The sequence below is a fragment of the Gallus gallus genome, chromosome 1, assembly GCF_016699485.2.
Source record: "Gallus gallus isolate bGalGal1 chromosome 1, bGalGal1.mat.broiler.GRCg7b, whole genome shotgun sequence".
Classification (NCBI taxonomy): Eukaryota; Metazoa; Chordata; class Aves; order Galliformes; family Phasianidae; genus Gallus; species Gallus gallus.
Window position 1 is genome coordinate 27427527 of NC_052532.1, and position 16995 is coordinate 27444521.

General features: G+C 42.4%; 1 protein-coding gene across 19 annotated transcripts in view; it reads left to right on the forward strand.

The window, feature by feature from the left end:
* Positions 1-12448: 12448 nt before the first annotated feature.
* Positions 12449-16995, forward strand: part of IMMP2L (inner mitochondrial membrane peptidase subunit 2) — a 449807-nt gene continuing 445260 nt past the window's right edge. For 10 of the 19 annotated variants that reach the window (XR_005856524.2, NM_001277356.2, XM_025147657.3 and 7 more), the window contains exon 1: positions 12449-12544. The gene's annotated coding sequence lies outside the window, so the exon portion shown is untranslated. Of the gene's footprint in view, positions 13143-16995 lie in introns of all 19 variants that reach the window. The other 9 variants (NM_001277357.2, XM_040693256.2, XM_040693533.2 and 6 more) reach the window with 4 other exon arrangements.

The window sequence follows — 16995 nt, forward strand, 5'->3', positions numbered from 1 at the left end:
TTGGTTTTTTCTCTGGTGTACTAAGTCTTCTGTGTTTTCTAGATCGAACAATTACCAATGGAGGGTAACAAGCATTACTGGAAAAACATCTTTTAAACCAGCTAAATGATTACTTTTGTTTTCAATACACTACTCTGAAAAATACAGGATTTCAATGTCATTCAGATGCTGTTCCACAGATTTCAGTGTACTTACTCTCAATTTGCAAGAGCAAAGTAAATACTGAACAATGTTCTCCCTTCGACCCTACATTCAGAGAACTGTTTACCTTCCCATGCTGGTTTCAAGCCAAAATACATAAAAAGAAATGAAAAAGCACACCCCGGATCACATTAAACCAATAACACCCAAATCCCCTATGATCTGATCTCTAAACAAAGAGAAAATATTTTTAGAGTTATCTCTTTTTAATGTAGATGTTGTCTGCATACACACAGGCATACTGCTAGGGTCAATTTTTTCCTGGTAGAGGAGACAGCTTGTGTCACAGAATCACCGAGGTTGGAAAAGACCTCTAAGATCATCCAGCCCAACTGTGCACCTATCCCTGTACCTAGTTCAAAGCCCTCTCAACGAGCCCTGCCAGCTCCTGGGATAGGATCCATTTCCCCCTTTCAGACAGGTGAAACCCATCCACAGCCATCAGGCCAGGTGCTGAGTAAACTGCCCCATGGTCAAAAGAATTCTTGTGATTGCACCAGCCTCTCAGCCATGTGTTTATGAGATGGGTTTTCCTGCTATTCTCAGTATCCTTCCCTACCACTGAAGGGATAGAGGAAAATATGACCTGTATGCTCACTCTGTCCACTAACTGCCCCAGTCCCCTCAAGTCCTTTTTGATAATGTTCAAGCTTCTCTCACCAACTTCATCACTGCTAGCCTGAACTGTCAATACAGGATAATAATCAGAGGGCCAAATCAGACTAGGAAATTTCCTAGAAATTCTCCTGACCTGGGCCCCATGGAGGCAGCACACATCCCTGCAGGTAGGGTCGGGCCAACATATACAGCCTCTCAGAAGGGAGTCACCTACAACAATCACCCCTCTGTCATTGGTGGAGGCAGTCTTGAGATGTGGAGTCGACCTCCTCACTGTAGACAACCTCACAGGTGGACCTCCAACTGCATCCTCACTCACCTCTCTCTCAAGTTCCAGAGCCTCAGACCTGTTACCTATCTCTTGAGCAGTCTTCTCACTAAAGGTGCACTGGGGCTTTGTGCATATGATTTACAGTGTGCTCCATAAAACACAGGAATTTTAATCTGACATTTGATGTTAGTTCATGCTATAATCTCTGCGCATCGTATGACAGAGTGCTTTATATGCTTTATACCTGATACAAAGCAAGTGGATGTTCGAGGTGTTCAGGGAACAAATTCTTGCCTCGCTTTTGAAACAAGACATATAATGAAGGTTTCCTATCATTATACTACCTGCACAAAGTATTCACGATACTTTGAAAAACTGTACAGTGTTTGCAGAAGATATATTACTTTCATGTCTTTTTTTTTCCAGGCTTTTGACTTGCTGAGTGTTTGCAAATGTATCTAAGTCACCCTAGATGCATAATTTTTTATTATGAACAAGTATTTTGCTGTATGCCAAGAGCTTCAGTGTTCACATTTAATGTTTCAGAGGTTGTTTTTTCCTCTGTTCTTAACTCCTACTGTTAAGGTCTCGGGCACCTGGAGAAGTGAAATTATGAATTCTTAATGTCAAACACCTCCATTTCAGGAGGTAGAGTTTGTGCTATGGCTGTTACAAAACTGAAGTCAGTTACTCAGATCTGATATAAAGTAAGGGCAACTTACATACATTCAGTGGAGTTACTTTGGATTTAAAGCAATGTAATTTAATACAGAATAATGTCTAATCCAAAGACAGCTAATGATCGAACTGAACATATTCAGTTTAAGTGAATATGTGCAATACATCAAATGCCATACACTTAAAGGGATATAGGTATCCAACTGACACCTGAGGTATGCAGTTATCCAAAATCTTCAAATATGAGCTTCAAAAAGACAAGGTCTCAGCTCACATCCTCTTCTTTATTGATTCTTACAAGACTGCAGGAACATACATCTTCTAGATTTGCAATCACCCTGAATTGAGGCATGCCCAGTAGGCAAGCATTTGGCTCACATGTCGTGTTCAGCCTGACAGAGAGAGACTTCATGGCCTTCCTCCTAGAAAGGGAGACACTGTCAGAACATGAACCTCTCCTCCACCCCACAGCCTAATGGCTAATGCACTTAGACACTGCGTGGCTGATGTAGATGTAGTTGCCAGGTTGGCCACTGTTGGAGACCACAACATTGCAGTTGCATCTGTGGAGAACGTACCACAGCTTATTCCCTGCAGTGTAGCTGTAGGCCCTTCCCAAATTTTATGTTAAATATTATGTAAAACTAATCACGTTAGTATTTGTATGCATTTATTAATCTTATCTGTAATACATTTCAATTACGTTAAATGTTAGTTAGATGTTAGGGATGCAGATTTCCAAATTAAATCCAGGTGAATGTTGAAACCACCAGAACACAACGATGCCTTTGTTCTTTCTCAGCTGGTCTTGTCCTGCCCTGATGGTTGGTTGCTGTATGAGCAGTGTACACAATCTGTCACTTCTGTCACCTCCAGCTTCCCAGCACATGCAAATACTCTCTCTCACAGGCTGCCCACCCAGGGTAGAGCTCTGTTCAGTTGACATAAGCAGCAATTTACTGTAACGTCAAACACAGCGTGACTCCATTCATGTGTTTCTCTGGGGAGCAGGAAACTGTGGCTACATACCTGTCTCCGGTCTGCTCAGCCGATTTCATTTTTCATTTAATAGTCATCTGCTGACACAGAGTCAGAGAGCAGCCCTCACAACTGTTTAGTTCTTGAGGTAACCATGTGGAGGGAGAAAATGAGCCCTGTAAGCATAAACGGTGAACACACAAATAAAAGCAAATTAGAAATGACCAGTGAGTGCTGTCATGACTAATTTTAATGCAATATCTGAAGGCATCGAGTATACTGCCTTCATTTGTCCAGGCAAGAAAAAATGTGCATATCATATGTGCTGGAAAACGCTGGAAAAGCTTCAGGATCATTTCCACTAATTTCCCTAACTTCTACCACTAACTTCTGCCATTTTTAGTGCCTGGGGAACTTGTTGTGAGATTCAGCTTCAGTGCAGGAATGTAAAGATTAAAGCCCCCAGATGAGTTATTCTAGAAAACGTTTAAAAATGTGTGCAATGAAAATCAGAGACTCTTTTCTTAGTACTGAAAGAAAAATCTTGTGTCATGTCTTAAGTGGCTTTAAAGCTGAGTGATGGGAACTGAAATCTGGCGTAGCAATAGATGGCTACATTAGGCTTGCCTGATTTATGTGCCCTTGGAAACTACATAAAGCACAGATTACTGGTGAGCTTATGAAAGAATGCAGTTCAGTATGGAGACAGGAGCAGCAGCCAGAAAGTGAAAAGTGAGCCGAATTCCCAACTGTACCACCACCTTCTTTGCCTGTTGCTGCCCTTCCGTGAGGTCAGGATTAGCACAAAGGAATTTGCTTACTGTCCACAGTACTCAGTTCATGGAAAATGGATGGACCATGGTGTGTTGGGTGGACCACTTGGTCAGGGAGATGAACGCCCAAGCAATTTTCATGAATAATGTTACCATAATGTATACATCAACATATGTATATGTATGTATGTAAAGATACTAAGGGAGCAGACAGCAAGAAGAGGCCAAAACCCATCGAGTTAGCATAAGCTGTATAACCATCATTACCTCAGATATCCTCATCTAAACTTGCTAACTTTCAGAATGAATGTTTTACAAAATTGGTCCCTAAGGGCTCAAAACTTCATTCCAAAGAACACATTATGTGCCTCAGGGGGGTGAGTTTAGGCTATAAAGTTGAGACTTGCCTCCTGCAAAGTATCACAGGATGAGTTTTACAAGAGTGGGTGGTTCGAGTGCTTGCCAACCTGATTCGATTTTGGAAAGCGTTGGCTTTGTTGTCAGAACCTCAGAGGCTTGCTCTAGCAGGCAATTTTAGAATATGCACTGAGCACACTGTGGTAGGAGCTGCACAAACTCAGGAGTAAGTCAACATTTTCTTTACCCCCTCAGTAATAGCAGTCACAATTTCCTCTTGTATGGGGGGTCAGACAGCATGTTCAGCCTGGGATACGTGGATCAGCCTGGGAATTCCTGGGCTCCAGAGACTGAAACAAACAGTGAGAAGGAAACTGGGATCAAGCTCTTCTGCCTTGTAGTAGACTTTCCTGACACGATGCCTACATACTAAATGCTGCTGCTTTAAAGCACATAGCCATGTTTACACCTTGTGAGAGCCTCGATCCTTTAGGGCACGTGTAAATCATGCTCCGACAATTCATATCAGATTTGGTGGGAACTAAAAAGGCTGCTCTGCTCAGGGCCTTGATTTAGGTACGTGCAACCGTAGTTCCACACTTGCAGGGAAGCAGGCTTGCACAGTGAATTTGCAGGTGAAATGAGGAGTTATCGACAAGGTTACACAACAGCTGAGCAGCAGGATTTGGACCATAACTCTGGATTTAAGTGTCTCAATTCTGCATCTGATGCCTTAGTCCTTTATTGGCTCTAACTTCATGCGTCTGGAAGAGATTTTTCCCGTGGGAGGTTTAGAAGTGGAGCTCTAAAAGCGCAGCTAGCTGTTCTTCAGAGATTATGGATATAGAAGGTGCCGATCTAACTTAAAGAACATTTTAACACAGTTCATTCTATACAATTAGAAGTAAAAATTGATTCAGCAAACAAGATGTGCTCAGAACACAGTGACCCAACAACCTGTAATAAAAGTGTCCCAAATTCTTACTAAATAGAGGCAAATCGAGATGCCAATTGCTCTTAACAGTGACGCCCACTGCTTCCCTGTAACGCCGTGCCATGCACTTAAAAAAAAAAAACAGATTAGCAAGGAATGTATTACGTTTTCTAAATCACAAGGCGGGGAAAAATAAGTGAAATTCCAAGTAGCATTAGTAAAGAAAACCTTTCAAGTATGATTTGATATTGTGCCTGCTGGTGCCATGCTGCTGATGGGGAACAAATTGTAAGTGCCACTCCGCCTTGTGCTTGTTTGCGAGAGCATTGTGATAGCGGGCATTGTACGCTTGCACTCGTGTAGAAAACAATGATATCTCATATGTGCTGCTGACTGAGGTGGTAGGGGTGAACTTGAAACAAAAGAGGGAGAAACTGCTGCCATCCTCTTGGAAGTGCTGCACTCAGGGTATGGGTCCATTCGGTAACGGTACAGGAGTTTATTCTCAGCAGGCTTTTGTAATTACACAGCTTAATTATTCCTGCCTATAATAAATAGCTCTTTGTTTCTGCCATTTGTCTTTCATATTCACCCACATTCTCTATTATATTTCTGCTTGCTTGTCCCCCACTTGCCCCCTACCAATTCCTCCAGCTTCCTACTTGCCATTTCAATACATTCAGCCATTCACGCCTCATTTTAATTTCCTCATTTCTGTCTCAGCAGCTCTCAGCCTGCTCTCCATTTCCGCTCCCACTCTCATTTAAAACCGTTCATGCTGATTTTACTTAATGCAGTATAATTAAGGGTAGAGTTTTTCAGAGGGAAAACTATGTCACTTTTCACAGACCAGAATGGAACATTTGACAGGATGATATCCAATTTTATGAACGTACTATAAAGTTCTGAGGGTGAGGCATGCAATGTCCTCTTTTTATTGGTACGGATCATTTTTGTGTTTGCTTGAGGACTATCCTGAGGCCATTGTCAGCTACACATCTGTCTGTTAAAAAAAAAAAAAAAGAAAGAAAAAAGAAAAATAAAGCTGCAGAGACAGGAGAATAGAACTGAGGGAAAGAATCAACCTTGGTTTACTTGGTAAAATTACAAACAAACAAACAAAAAACTTTGTAATCATTTGTGTACAAACATAGATAATAAGATAAGTACTTTGTTTTTTTGTAGTCACTCCTCCTCCACCACTTCTGGCACATCTTTGAGGCTAAATTTCCTGGCCTTCTGATACTGCTTAGCTCAGGGAACATCTCCTTTGGCATCCTGACAGCTGTGAGGATAAGGATGGAAACCTGGAAGCACTCAGCTTTGCAGGGCAGCTGCTTACCATGCAGTTGGCTGGATGGCTCGTTAGGGTCCCCTGGATCTACATGAATCTGCTAACACATATCCTGCATAGCTGTGCAGCTTGACGTGTCCTACCATGTGCTTTTGTTACCCTTGGATTATCAGACATGGCATCAACCATTACAAACCATGGCACAAACAACATTCACAGCGCCTTATGTTTAAACACATGGTGACTCTGTAAGCCAAAAGGACTGTAACCTGGGGCCCCACCTGATCCTGTCAGGATGCCAGTCCTTCCTCCGTATACAGCTGTCATGAACAAAGCAACAAATTTCATTGAATCTGGCAGCACTGTGAGAAAGTCACTGCTTGGATGGCCCAGGATGTTCACAGATAAAGGAAACAGAATGCCTGGGCTATCTGCTCATGGTGATGGCAGAGGAGGTTTTCCGAGAAGTTCCTGATAATGAAGTGACCTATATTATGAAATAGTCATGCTAATGTTTGCCAGTGATAGTGGTGGAGTGTAAATAAAAACTCCTCCATTTTCCAGAAGAAAACAGAAAGGAAAAGAAGGACATTCAGGCATTGAGCCTTGATATCATCAGAGTGAATGTGGCTCTGAAACTTTTGGCATGACTGTGTATTTGCAAAGTGCCTTAGCCCAAGCTTATCACTGCCAGTGGCCAGCCTCTTCACCATGCACTGGGCTGCCATTTTCCCAGAGCAGCTGCACCTCTAAACTCCCTGGCTGATGGATTTGGACTTCCCAGATGATCTGCTCTAAGTCTCATGCTGGAGTTATCAGAGAGAGCAGATGCAGAGAGCTGGCACATTTATTTTTGGATCTTCTCAGTTTGAGTGGAGGCTGGGAGGGTCTTTCTGATGTATTTCCAGACAGCATAATATAAATGGCTTTGATGCATTTGCCACGTAACAGAAATCAAACATACTCCATATTTCCAACCTTATGTTAATACCTTCACTGGCCACAATGGGCTAATGAGAACAGCATCAAAACAAATAAGGCCTTCAGCACTGCAGTAGCTGCTTACTTACACACAGGAACTGGACTCTGCATGCACACTAAATACACCATCAACTGTCTGCCTTGACTCTCTGAGCAACCACAATACACAAGCTACATGAGCTCCACCCCACGCTTTTGTTCCTCACAGGATTGTTTATACAGAACAGCACCAGTTGCCCACAGCTGTCCTTGACTTTCATATCCCAGTACGCAGAACTCTGAATTTTTCCTGTCCTTTGTGCCTTATTTGAGCCCTACTCTACAATATGGAAGTTACCTCCCTCAAACCACAGTAACTCATGCTGCTCCTCCAAACAGTTCAGGCTGACTTGTCACTGGACCTGACTCTCTCCCACAGAGATATGTAGCAGTGCAGGTGTCAGCACCTGTTAGGTTCCCTGGGAAGATATCCTAATTTAGAAAGGAATACAGGGGAATAACTTTGTTGGTCCGGCCAGCGAGAAGCATCTGCAGTATCCTTGACATCAACAGCCGTCTGCTCAGTCAAAAGCTCTGACAGCAGTCTGTGAGGCTGATGAGTTTAAAGACCTGTGAGTCAAGTGACCAACAAGCAAGATTTTGCATGAGGTAGGTAGAAGCAGCTCCAATTTGGGTTTAATTTTCTTCATAGAAGTTAACATTAGACAGAAAGAAGTCCCTTTCATCTTCAGTATGGCATTTTACAGAGAGCAGAGGTCAACATCTCAAATTGGAATTCCTGTCCTAGAATAAGACAATTAGTCCCGGATTTTTTCATCATATGTATTCTTATGGTCATGTGTTGATGTTATAAAGCCAGCCTAGATTATCACCCTTATTTCTTTACAAGTATTTTGCACCTGCCCATGTTCCACACAGGAGTTGCAGACAAATCTAGCTTGAATAGACTTTGTAAGACTGGAAATGTTCATGCTTAAGTAAAAGCATCAATGTGTCAGGAATGTGCACTTGTTCTTGTGTTTGCATCAGTGATGAGGAGATGCCTATCTGCAAATACTTGCTAGCTAGTAACTCTGAAGACTTTAGCTTATCCCCTTCCAATCCTCAGTATTCTTGCTCATTATCATGTTTGTTGCAGTGAAGCAAACATAACTGGGTAACTAATTATGGGTTTGCACAAATTTCTATCATTTCACAGCACAGAGAAGTGTCAGTGACATAAACACACTTTTACACACTGCAACACATATATTTTCTCTAGGCACCGGATCTTCAGGCATGTTCCTAGTCCTGTTTTTCATGAGAGGTTCAAGAACTCCCTGCTTATTTGATGCTCTTAGATATAAAGATTTGGGCCAGTGACATCTGTTCAACTTGTAGCAAGCTGATAACTTTTTGAAAGATAATTAGCATCTTCAAGACACATGCATAGAAAAGATGTAAGAATTCAGGGCATGCAGTAAAATCTAGCTTTGGCCCTCCTAGAGGGAGGCCAGGAATCTGGCATACTTCAGGTTGATGTATTTTAACATCGGCATTTTAGACTGATGCTGAAGAAAGAAGTGAGCAGCTGTTTTCAGTTTGAGGCGAAAGAAAAATCTCCAGCCCTGGCTGCCTGGTGCAGCTGAGCTGCTCCTGTTGTTAAGGTAACAGGGGGAGATGTCTGCTGCAGTGAAAAAGGGTCAAGGAATTTGTCTGAAAGATTGAAGACGTGTGGCAGGGAGGAAGAAAAGAAATTGTTGCCAGGACAGATGTGGCAGCAGTCACTGATCTAAGGAGGAAAGAGGAGGAGGCAGCCCTATGTAGATGTACACCACTCTGCCACATCCACCTCTTTGAGACATATTCCTGTAGAGCTAATGATGTGTCAGTCCTCGCTGCGGACTTGTCTGTACTGTATGGGGTGAGCAAAGTGCCTGTGTATCCTACAAGGTAGACGTTAGCAGGCTGAAGTGCTGCTAGCATTAGTGTGACCTCCCAGCAGGCATGGTTCACCCACAGTGATCACTAAGACCCAGAGTGCTGATTATAATGATCATTACTACCTCTTTAGTAAACAGAAGGAAAAAAAAATAATGACCTCTGCCTACACCTCTAAGCTAGCTGGGCATGCTGTGCCATCTTGACCTCAGTGATACTTTTTGTCATAAAATAGCTAGTACGTAGTTTTACATGAGTGTTACAGAAACTGCAGAAGTTGCTTTTTATTAAGCAGCTGTGTTGCATATCTCTGTACGAACCTAGAATGGCCACTTTCCAGCATGCAGGCCTGTCCCTTCACCTTTCCATCACCAGTGCAGGTACCAGCTTCTACTGTAAGCCATGAGGTAGCTTACTAGTGGGTTCTCTCTCCCCTGCATGTTGGCATGGATATTTCTGGTACCTAAGCCAAACTGCTGAGATTCAGCAGGCATATTAAGTAACCTCAGCCAAATTTGACAGTCTGCCTGAATGGCTGTGGCTTGAGCAGGTCTGTGGTTGGCTCTAGTGGGGGAAGGAAACTCCTGAAATTAGCTTGTTGTCTGACTCCCATCTGGATGTTAGTGAAGTGCCTTGGTGCCTCCCTTGCCCAAGTCTCAGAGGATCAATTTGTTACATCATGCTGAAATTGTGCTTCCGCATATGCTGAAGGCCACAGGCAAATTCTCCTGTGAAGGGCTACAAGCAGGATCTTGAGCCTGAATGCAAAGAAGACAGCGGTGTTTCCTGAGATCTAAGGGAGCCTTGTGGGGTATTAAAGGGCATAGGGGCTCAGTTTCACACCTGAGGGCACTGCATCCTTGACGTAGTGTTGTAGACATGCCCAGCAGAGTGTTGCCCACCTAGCTGCTCTCTTGTTCCTCCTCCTCAAAACCAGTGTGACCAGAAGGTGCATTTTCACTGTTATTGTTTGGTGGTGGTGGTGGTGGTTTTTTCATTGCACAGTGGAAACTAGACATTTGAGGAAACTGTAATAGTAAAAATCATACAGACTAAATGTAAGATATATGATAATACTTTCTGAATGGAGACACCAGCACTACAGGTCTTGCTTGCTAGAAACAAAGCTAAAATAAAGCAGGCAACAAACTTCCAAGGCACCTTTGCACATAGCACTGTTTAAAAACATCACTTCCCGGGAATGAAGTTGTCTTAAAATTTCTCGTTGTACCTCTTGGCTGAAGGTACTGAACACAGTTATTATTCTCCCTGATGAAAAAGGATGAGGTGGGAGAGGACTGAGAAATGAACAGAAAACTCTTACTTGTAAACAAGCTGAGAGCGGTCGCTTGTACTGTTACAGTTTGGATAAATGCAGGTAATTTCTTAACCCATTATTTGAGCTAGTGACAGGACTGTTCCTTTTTGCTTATATTTTAACACTTATTAATTGTCGATTAAGGCTTCATTGGATACTTATTTTTAATGAAATCTGAGAAATTGCAAAAGGCTTCACAAAACGCCTAATCTAGTGAAACAGGCAAGGAATAATACAAAGGGTAAAAAAGCCTCAACATCCTGCTCTCATCGAAGTATTATGGGAAACATGTAAACAAAGAAAACAGATCAGTGAACAGTTCACGCTTCATCAATTGCCTAACAACTTGCAACCAGTTAATTACACACCTTTAAAATGCACGCATAGGATAAATGATTCAGAAATAAGCCTCAATAATGAGAAAGAACAGCAAGAAAGTACTGATTCCACTAAGGGAATTTAACCCCTTAGCTGTGACAATGCTGAAGGGAATGTACTGTATGTAATAGCTGGTTTATGCTATTTGCTAAATATTCAGAAATGTTAAAGTCACTCAACCTCATGTTACTTTGCACTTTTCCAGTCTCAATACCAGCAATGCATTCTTATATCCAATCTGTAAATCATGGGTGTTCAACATCTTGGCTTGCCTGGGTCACGCTGAGTGAAGAGGAATTGTCTTGGGCCGCATATAAAATACAGCATAGTTAATGCATACCAGTAACAAAACCTTAAAAGAATATATTTTATGAAAATGTTAAAAAGCAAAAAAAGGCAAGAAGGCAACAAAACCAAAATGAGTGGGTTTGACATGTTTGGTATAAGGTGAAACATCTGTTTAAGAATACCACACAGAGATCCCAAAGCAGGATATTTATGAGTGGCAGAGTGTCTGGGAAGATATGGGCAGGCACCTAGAACAGCAGGCAACTCTGTGCTTTTGGAGTTCACTCCTGAACAACTGCAGAATCCTGAAAAACTGGTAAAACGCTTGAAAAAGATACACCATCACCTGGCCAATTCCAAAGCCAGCAATTCCTGCAACATGCTGGGGCTTGGTTTATGCCTGCCGAGCAGCACTCAACACTACTCCAGCACCTGCAACAAGCCTTGCAGCTGCTCCAACCCTCCTGCTGCCCCACCTGGATACTGCATCCAGCTCCAGCGACCCCAGCACACAAAGGATGTGGAGTTGTTGGAGCAGGTCCATAGAGAGCCTTTGACAATGATCAGAGCACCCCCTCTATGAAGACAGGCTGAGGGAGCTGGGCTTGTTCTGCCCGGGGAACAAAAGGCTGTGGAACCTCACTGCTGCCTCCCAGTATTTAAATAGAACTTATAAACAGGAGGATAACCAAATTTTTACACAGGCAGATAGCGATAAGACAAAGAGGAAGGACTTTAAGCTGAAAGAGAGGAGATTTAGGTTAGCTGATCGAAGGAAATACTCAGAGTGAAGCGCTGGCACAACTGCCCAGAGAAACTGTGGTTGCCTCATCCCTGGAGGTGTTCGGCACCAGGCTGGATGGGGCCCTGTGCAGCCTGAGCTGGTGGGTGGCAACCAGCTCATGGCAGGGGGGCTGGAATTGGATGGTCTTGTGTGTGCTTATGAACCCTGAAGGGATTTTATACCACAAACATGCCCATTATCTCCTCAATATATATATGAACTGTCCTGAAAACCCTCCTGCTTCAGACCATGGTGGCACTTGCACATGCTGATAATAAAAAAGCTCTCAATTTTGAAGCAAAAACACAAGTCCTAACAACCATTGATGTGTTAGACAGAAGAAAACAGCTTTAATTCTAGAACAGACGACCGGAAGCCGATTGTGAGTGGTAATACAGGACTGCTACACATACTGCCAACACAGAGGAAAAAACGAGGACGGGACTGCAAAACGTGTCAGTTGACAGGACGAGAGCCGCCAGCCCGTGCTGGCTGCGGGGAGGACGCCCGACACGCCCGAGCGCCACACAAGAGCCCCGCAGCTCGGTGCCCCTTCCGCAGCACCAGGCGAAAGGACGCCGCCATTTCAGGGAGCGCGGCTCAGCTGCCGCCCGCCCCGGCGGGACCCGCGCCCTCCGCGCGCAGCGCCCGGCGCCGCCGTGCGCCCACGTGACCGAGCCCGGCCGGGCAAGCGCGGCGAGGAGGCCCCAGCGGTGCGGCGGAGGCGCTCCATTTCCCCCGCCCCGCCGAGCGGAGCAGCACTACGAGAAGGTGAGCGGCCGGCGCGCGGGAGGCGGAGTACAGCGACGTAAGCGCAAAGAGTCGGAGTGGCGGGGGAGTAGCGGGGGAGGGGGGCGCGGGGACAGAAAGCCGACGGAGGAAGACGCCGCCGCGGGCGGGCAGGCGCCGCAGCCAGTGCAGCTCGGTCCGCCTTCTGTTGCGTGCCGCCTCTCTGCTCCGCCCCTCGGGCGGCCGTTGGGCGGTGCGGGGCTGCGGCGCCAAGGTTGGGCGGCTGCGGGAGGGGGAGGTGGAGGCATGGTGGCTCTGTTAGTTACTGGAGGTTACTCCGCTGTCTTTTCCTTCTTGATATTACAAAGTGGGATGAGACTGGTTAAACAGAAGTGGCAAAGCTAATGCTGTGAACTGTTGCTCACTGTGTACTCTGGTTTTCAGTGCTGATGAGTGGGAGCAGGAAGCTGTGGCTGTGCTGTGAGGTACACACGTGAGCAGCATTTGCTTGTGCTGCGGGTAACATGGAGGCTTGGCAATGACTTGTTGCTAGCTGTCCACCTCACTGTGCACCTGATAATAGCAGTTCTCTCTTGATTGAGTGGCTTTCCCGTTACCATACGTCCTGAACGTTCTGAGGGTAATTACTATCTTGAGTTTTACTCTCTACTGTGGCATCACTTAAAAGTGTAAGCTTTCCATGCTCAGTGTTTGTCCTTCAGTCAGTTCTGCTGTGCAGAGGCCACAGTCCTTCCTGTATGTGGAGACTGAGTGAGTTCCTCGAGAGGTCTCCATGGTGTTCTTATCCTTTCTAAGGGAAATGAAGTGTTTTGGAAGTCAGTGAAAAGCTTAGACAGAAAACTGGAGCAGAACACCAAGTAGGCTCTAACCTCATAATATTTTCTAATTAGCCAATATTTCATTGTGATTTTTTTCCCCTTATCTTGCTTTTCCATTGAACTGAAATTAATTATGTACGTTGAGATACTGAAAATGAAGCTGGTGATTTAGGGAAGCTACTGTGTCTGGATAACTTTCTTATACCATCAAAGTTTGGTTTGTTTTTTTTTTTTTGTATTTTTTTTTTCCTGGTTCAGTGAGGGGAAAAAATAGCAGTGAATTGCTAACAGAAGATACATGGAAGAAAATATATCACAGGGATTTATATATATATATATAGATAGATAGATAAAATGATTTCTCTAAGAGACTAAAGAAGATAACAGATCTATTTCCAGTATACAGTTTTGTAACTGAATGCACATGCATTTTGTAAAAATGTAAAATAATAACGTTTTAATAACTATGGCTGGGAGATTCTTATGAGTTATTCATTTCTTTTACTTTCAAAATTATGGATTCTTCCGTGTAACTTTCATTTGGTTACCAAAACAAAATTGTTCCCTGAACTGAGGGTAAGAACGTTGCACATTGTGTAACAGTGGGTACTAACGTGCTCCTTGAGAACAGTATTGTGGTGGAGAGTGGTTTTAAGATTCAAGTAGGTTCCGCAGACACAGCTGAAATTTAATGTTCAGATAAGTTGATTGCTGTGCTGCAGATCCCAACTCTTTCTGGAATACTGGATCTTATGCTGTGCTTTTAGTTCAGCAATACATTATCGTTGTTAAATAACAAATCTCTATTTCACATGATTGTCGGTGCATGATTTGTTGTCTTTTTGGACCAATTAAATTTACTGCTCTTCTAGTTAGTGGACCAAACTTCTATTTTTCAATTAATGAATACTTTAACATTTTGAGACTTTTTTTGGTCCTCATGGAAATCTTCTCAAGAAGAAACAAAAATTTGGTCCTACGTGTTGGAATTCTCTCCGTTGCAAATGCATTTATTTTAACACTTGAAAAAGAGTCACTGAAATTCTAGTACCAAGTTCATTTTCAAAATGTATATTTTAGTGTTCATATTGTATTATAAAGATTAGACAAGAAGAACACCAACATTCCTACTATGAACCTAAAACCAGCCAGTGTGGAATGGACATTCTTAGTTTTACAGAAGAGGGGCAATCTCCTGTTTGTTTTTTAACTGAAATATTTTAGTCTTCAAAGTTGAGAAATATTATTCTGTTTCATGCATCAAGAGAAAAAACACCAACTGCAGTTGTCTGGAATTTACACTGCAAGTGGAGTGCATCCAGAGAAGGGTGTCAAAAATGATCCACAGGATGGAACACGTCTTGTGTGAGGACAGGAGAGAGCTGGGGCTGTTCAGTCTGGAGAAGTGAAGGATGCAAGGTGACCTGATAGCAGCCTTTCATTATCTAAACGGGAGCTACAAGATAGAAGAGGACAGGCTCTTCAGCAGGGTCTGTGGTGATAGAACAAGGGGAAATAGCTTCAAGCTTGGGGAGGGTAGATTTAGGTTATGTATAAGGAAAAAATCTTTTTCAGTGAGGGTGGTGAGGCGCTGGAGCAGGTTACCTAGTGTTGTGGTTGATGCCACATACCTTGAGACTTTGAAGGCGAGACAGGATCAGGCCCTGGGCAACCTGATGTAGCTGTGGTGTCCCTGCTCATTGCAGGGGAGTTGGACTAGGTGGCCTTCTGAAGTCCCTTCCAGCTCCAAGGATTCTATGATTCTGTGATTCTATGAAGTCTTGAAGTGCTGGAGAAACTAGATACTGAGTTGTATGAACGATATACTGCTCTATCAAAGGGATTTAGTACTCTTTTAAACTGGTATTTTCTTCAACTATTATTTACAGTCCTAGCTTCAAGGGGGAATGACCCAATGGATAACCTTTCTCAGGCTTTGTGAAAGTTTATAGTAGAAATAAATGAATGTGCAAATGTCGAAAGAACCTTTTTACTTATGTGCCTAGGCTCTACAATGCTTTTTCTGTTCATTTTTTAGTAAAATGAATAATTATATATTCCTCAAAATGCTTGGTTTTAGTTGAGCTGTTTTTTTCTCAGAGCTGAGAAATTTATGTGGCAGTTGAACTTGTCACAAATTCCAGACTCAGAATCAATATGGTGGTAAATGGTTGTTATTGAGTACACTGGGTAGCCTTGTAGAAAGTCCCACAGTGACCTCTAATGTTCAAGGATAAAACCTAAGTTGATAAAATAAAGGAAGTTATTTTTCAAGGGCACAGTTTTGTGTATTAGTTTGTACATTTAGTTTATTAACATCCCACAGACAGGGTGGGTATGTAGGCATTTACGTAGTCGTGGGAGAACTGGTTATTTTTGTAAAGTACACTGAAAATGGAAAATCCCTCTTAAATACTAAAATAATTCTCTCTATTCTTCATTTTGGAATTATTTATTCGTACCATTTTAAATATTATTGTCATTTATTGTTTTGTCCTTGTATACCCAATACACACTTGTGTGGTTTAAAGATTAGTAGCTTAGAAGCTTGTGTCATTCATCCAGAATATGCTTCCCCATCATGTACTAACCTTATCTGTTCTTAATTTAGATGGAAAAATGTACAGAAGAGTTTCTTTTAAAGATATTCGTGTTTTGAGTTGAATACTTTTATTCTCCTTTGGCCACTTATTTGATGTTATAAGAATACTTTATTCCTTTTTGATTAAAACTAAGTATCGACTGTTTTTTTTCCCTAGGGTTTGGTCCAGGAAAACCACAATTAAGTGGAGTAACTGTTTTGTGGTACTTGAAAGAATACAGAGATTTGAGTGGAGAAATGTGGAAATGAAATTAAAATCAGAGGTTGTACTGTGATTTGCTGTAAATATAATTGCTAAATTTGGTCTGCTTAGGAGCAACACCATTTGTGCAGTCTGTCTGAGAGCAAAACATAGCAGCAGCTGGTTGCAAAGGACCCTTCAATTTATAAAATTAACTTATTTTGCATGCATTGAATCTTTACACCAAAAGGCAACACAGAACATTCAATTCATACACATTATGCTGTTCACTTAAGCATGTTTCAGATCTGAAGTACTCCAGTACTTTCCTTTCTGTGTGTTATATGTGAATGATTTTTAGTTTGTTTCAAGAGACAGAAACATGAATAAAAGCAATTATTTTTCAGATTAGAGCAACTGGTACACTGCGAGTCACCTGTAAGATAGTACTTAAAGATTTTGCATTACATCTGAAGTTCAAATTGTTTGAAAAGATCTCATTTATAAAAATTACTTTTTTGTCTTTCTATTGCAGTGTCAATAAAAAAGCAATGATATTGCTGTTCTTTTTCTTGGTTGCACAAAACAATATCCTGAATATCTTGTCAGAACTGAGAGATGACTGATTACTTCCCATTCTGAACTGTTTATTACTTAAACTACCGAGGGAATTTTTATCTACATTTATATTTTCTTCTGCTTTTGCTTTGTATTTCAGGAGTAAAATGTCTTTGTGGAAATACTCGATTATTTGTGAAGGTAAAATTCATGTCCTTGACGTATAAAATTACTTTGTAAAAATAAGCTATTTACTTCCATGTTTATGACTTGTGGTCTGAGTCTTTTTGTACATGGGGTTGATCCGTGTGCT